This window comes from Myotis brandtii, unplaced genomic scaffold (assembly GCF_000412655.1).
Source record: "Myotis brandtii unplaced genomic scaffold, ASM41265v1 scaffold2325, whole genome shotgun sequence".
Classification (NCBI taxonomy): domain Eukaryota; kingdom Metazoa; phylum Chordata; class Mammalia; order Chiroptera; family Vespertilionidae; genus Myotis; species Myotis brandtii.
The window spans coordinates 355196-360030 of record NW_005358747.1 but is presented as its reverse complement, the minus strand read 5'-3'; positions in this window follow the sequence as shown (position 1 = coordinate 360030).

The following is a 4835-nucleotide window of genomic DNA, read 5'->3' as shown; positions in this document are numbered from 1 at the left end:
CACACGCAGGCATGTGCCTGGGTCTCCTCAGGCCCTGGTCGGTGGGGCGGGGCGGGGCCTGTGAAAGGCGTCTCTCCCGCCTCCCAGACTTTCCAGGGGCCTCAACTCTTCAAAGCACTTGGCCCGCAGTCCCCTCTTCCTCCCGCAGCCTGTCCGGAGTCCCCCAAGTGACCCCCGCAATCGTGACCAGGGAAGGTGAGAGGCTGGGCTGAGGGTGCCTGTGATGTGCCCGGGACGCAGGAAGGGCCATGCTTGCCAACAGGGAGGTGGGAGGGAGGGCTTCCTGGAGGAGGGAGCACTCCTGAGCCTGTCTGTTCCTCCGAGCCCGGGGGTACCGGAGGAGGTCCTTCCCCACACAGCCCTCCTCTCTCCCCTGCGTCATTTCCACAGGCTGGGGACTGAGGGCCGAGAGAGGGAGGGGTGCCGAGGGCAGAGCTAGCACAGGGAGGCCTCGCCCCGCTGGGCGCTGTGTCCTGCCTGGAGGCTGAGTGTGGCAGGTCCCGTCACAGTCAGTTTCCCTGCTTGTGAGTCAGCGGCCCCCTCTGCCTCCGGTTGCAGAGTTCACTGAGTGGTGGCGAGGACCCCGCTGTCCCTCCGCCCAGCCCCAGGCTGGAGGCCCAGGAAGGGTCGAGGATGCCAAGGACCCTCAGTCCACGTCGGTGCCAGGGCCCGGGAGTCAGGACCAGCCGGCTCCCTACAGGGTCTCAAATAGCCCCCCCCTTCTCCCCTGAGGAGATGGTCCCATGGAAAACGGTTGGAAATGGAATTGTGAGGTCCGCTTCCTGCTGCTTCACCTGGGGCTCCCCCCACCCGGTTCCTCTGCTTCCCTTCCCTTAGGAGGCCTTGGAGCCTACACAGCCTTGGAACTAAGAACTGGATTCATAAAACTGCCACGGGGTCAGGGCTCAGCGTGTGCCCAGGATCAGGGCTGAGAGTGTGACCAGGACCAGGGCTCAGAGTGTGACCAGGGTCAGGGCTCAGTGTGACCACAGGGTCAGGGCTCAGAGTGTGACCAGGGTCAGGGCTCAGAGTGTGACCAGGGTCAGGGCTCAGAGTGTGACCAGGGTCAGGGCTCAGAGTGTGACCAGGGTCAGGGCTCAGAGTGTGACCAGGGTCAGGGCTCAGAGTGTGACCAGGGTCAGGGCTCAGAGTGTGACCAGGGTCAGGGCTCAGAGTGTGACCAGGGTCAGGGCTCAGAGTGTGACCAGGGTCAGGGCTCAGAGTGTGACCAGGGTCAGGGCTCAGAGTGTGACCAGGGTCAGGGCTCAGAGTGTGACCAGGGTCAGGGCTCAGAGTGTGACCAGGGTCAGGGCTCAGAGTGTGACCAGGGTCAGGGCTCAGAGTGTGACCAGGGTCAGGGCTCAGAGTGTGACCAGGGTCAGGGCTCAGAGTGTGACCAGGGTCAGGGCTCAGAGTGTGACCAGGGTCAGGGCTCAGAGTGTGACCAGGGTCAGGGCTCAGAGTGTGACCAGGGTCAGGGCTCAGAGTGTGACCAGGGTCAGGGCTCAGAGTGTGACCAGGGTCAGGGCTCAGAGTGTGACCAGGGTCAGGGCTCAGAGTGTGACCAGGGTCAGGGCTCAGAGTGTGACCAGGGTCAGGGCTCAGAGTGTGACCAGGGTCAGGGCTCAGAGTGTGACCAGGGTCAGGGCTCAGAGTGTGACCAGGGTCAGGGCTCAGAGTGTGACCAGGGTCAGGGCTCAGAGTGTGACCAGGGTCAGGGCTCAGAGTGTGACCAGGGTCAGGGCTCAAAGTGTGACCAGGGTCAGGGCTCAGGGTGTGAGCAGGCTCAGGGCTGAGTGTGACCAGGGTCAGGGCTCAGCGTGTGACCAGGGTCAGGGCTCAGAGTGTGACCAGGGTCAGGGCTCAAAGTGTGACCAGGGTCAGGGCTCAGGGTGTGAGCAGGCTCAGGGCTGAGTGTGACCAGGGTCAGGGCTCAGCGTGTGACCAGGGTCAGGGCTCAGAGTGTGACCAGGGTCAGGGCTCAAAGTGTGACCAGGGTCAGGGCTCAGGGTGTGAGCAGGCTCAGGGCTGAGTGTGACCAGGGTCAGGGCTCAGCGTGTGACCAGGACCAGGGCTCAGAGTGTGACCAGGGTCAGGGCTCAAAGTGTGACCAGGGTCAGGGCTCAGGGTGTGAGCAGGCTCAGGGCTGAGTGTGACCAGGGTCAGGGCTCAGAATGTGACCAGGGTCAGGACCCAGAGTGTGACCAGGGTCAGGGCTCAGAGTGTGACCAGGGTCAGGGCTCAGCGTGTGACCAGGGTCAGGGCTCAGCGTGTGACCAGGGTCAGGGCTCAGAGTGTGACCAGGATCAGGGCTCAGAGTGTGACCAGAGTCAGGGCTCAGCATGTGACCAGGATCAGTGAGTAATGGGTTCAAAGTCACTTAGAGGTCACAGCTGAGTTGATGACTGTGGTCAGAGATTGGCTTATGGCCATGCACAGGCTTTCAAGGTGACCAGGGTCCCGCTCCTCTGGGCTGAGTGAGGAGGTCCTAGGAGCTGATGTCCAGCGGGGACCCATCAGCCTTTGTGCCCGTGGTGAGCGGGCCCTGGGTGTCCTGCAGCCGTGGCCGGGCCCCGTGTGTGGGAGATGGCTCAGTGAGGAAGGTCGGTGGTCGGATCAGTGTCGGTGGGCAGGCGGGGGTTGGTGGTGGATGTGAATGGGTAGGAAATCTCAGGGGAAATGGCCCTTGGTTCAGGGTTCGAGGTTCCTGGCAGGTCTGGGCTGAGAGAAACCCCGAACCCTCTCCGAGGAGACCCTCCTGTCCCTGTAGGGGCACCGCGGCTGAAGCAGGTGCGGTGACCCTCAGGGTCCGGGCATGCCGCCGGGAGCTGGTCGTGGGGTCGCCGACAGAATCCCTCCATCTGATCAGGGGCCCGCTGACCTTCTCCTTGCCTCCGGAGGGGCCTGGGGGGCGGGGGTCCTCTCTGCCCCACTGGAGAGGGTTCTGGATCAGGAACTGGGGCGAGGGGACAATTTTCTTTAAAGGGGCAAGTCGGGGAGCGAAGCCAGGCGGCCCCGATCAGGAGGAGGAAGGCGTGGCCCTGCGGGGAGCTCCCTGTGCGGGGGACACCACCGTGCCCCGACGGCCCTGTTCGGGGAGCCCTAGCCTTGCCCGCGGGCAGAGGAGCCAGGGCTGGCTGCTGCCTCCCCCAGAGCAGAGAGAAATCCTGACTCAGAGCTGCCTGCACCCGCGCAGCTGCTCGTGGCCTAATGTCAGAGGCCCCCTGGTGGCCACGAGTGGCTAGTGCAGCGAGGACACCAGGCCTCTAGGGCAGCTGCAGTGAGGATGGGGCCCAAGAAGGCGGCCGGGCACCCCTGTGGGCCTCAGAGGCGCCCCCCCCCAGACTTGGAGGAGACAGCCCTTTTCCTGGGGGGAGGGGAGAAGGAAGGCTGCCCAGGGCGTGGGCTGGGAAGGGGCCCCGCCTGTCCCCCCGACTGCCTCATAGACTGGGTCTCCATGTCCCTTCTGACCAGCCCCCGGGGCACCCCTAGAGGCACAGACACGCTGGCCTGCGGGAGGGACTGGTTTGGACAGAGCTCCACCCGCTGAGATGAGCCATGGGCCTGGGCGCTGGGATGACTAGAGGTGCCCACCCCCTGCCCACCCTCGAGGGGGCTGGTGACGGGTGGGGGTGCTGACAGTGACGGGTGGGGTGTGACGTGATGGGGTGGAGGCCCTGCTTGGGGGTCATGGGGATGGTCACGGCGTCCGGGCAGAGGAAGGCACGGGGATTGTGAACTAATGTTGGCGGTGACCGCGAGGGGGCCCTGAGGGAGCGACGCTGAGCCAGAGGTGGGGTCTGGGCAGCAGGGGCTTGGTGGGCGCGCAGAGTGGACGTGTGTCCAGCAGTGGACATGCAGGCAGCGCACGAAGATCTGACATCCAGCGTGGACCACACATTATGAAGGAAGCGTGGGGCTGGGCGAGACGCATCCTGGCAGAGAAGGCCCTGAAGTAACTTCCCCGAAGCCATCCCTCCAAGACCCGGGTTCACCCCGGAGAGGCCCCCAGGAGAAGAGGGGCTGTGGGTGCTTCAAGGTGGGGTGCAGCAGCGAACGGGGCCATCCCCTCAGCTTATGAAAGTCAACTCCAAACCTGGGACTGGTGTCCCCACTGTCACCAAGCTGGAGGGTGGGAATGGGGAGAGGACGGCTGGGGATGGCCGGCCGCACAGGGCCAGTGGTAGGTGACGCCTCCCTGTCAAGCCCACCTCCTTGTGGCTCTTCGGTCAAACTCTTCTCTCAGCTTCTCTCAGGAGCCCCTCCCCCACCGGGGCCAAGACTGGCCAGACCCCACCCGGCAGCTCACCTGGCCCTTCCCAGCCCCACCGGCGCCTGACCCGCTCGGGTAGGCTCTGCGGTCTGGGCCTCTGACTCGCCTGCCCATCACCCACCTACCTTCACCCCACTCATCCACCTGTCCATGCTCCATCCTTCCAACCGCACACTCATATGCCATCCACCCATCTCCGCACCCACCCATGCTGTCCATCCTCCACCCATCCTCCCCCCCTTCCGTCCAGCACCCCACCCATCTCTCCAGGCCTCTGTCCATCACCGACCCTTCCTCCTGCAGCCTCCTCCCTCCACACCCACTTGCCTCACCCTCCTCCAACCCCCCCCCTCCCGCGCACCTGTGTTGCTTAAGCACAACCCCCTGTAACTTCCCTCCATTCCTCTGCTGTTGGTCCATCCACCCGCCCATCCCTCAGTCAGTCCACCCATCCATCCATCACCCAGCCAGCCTTGGCTCCCGGAAGAGGCAGAGAGCAGAGCCCCAACTCCTGGCTTCCCTGCCGCCCGGGCCGGCTCTCCTAGGCGCCCGCGTGTGTGCA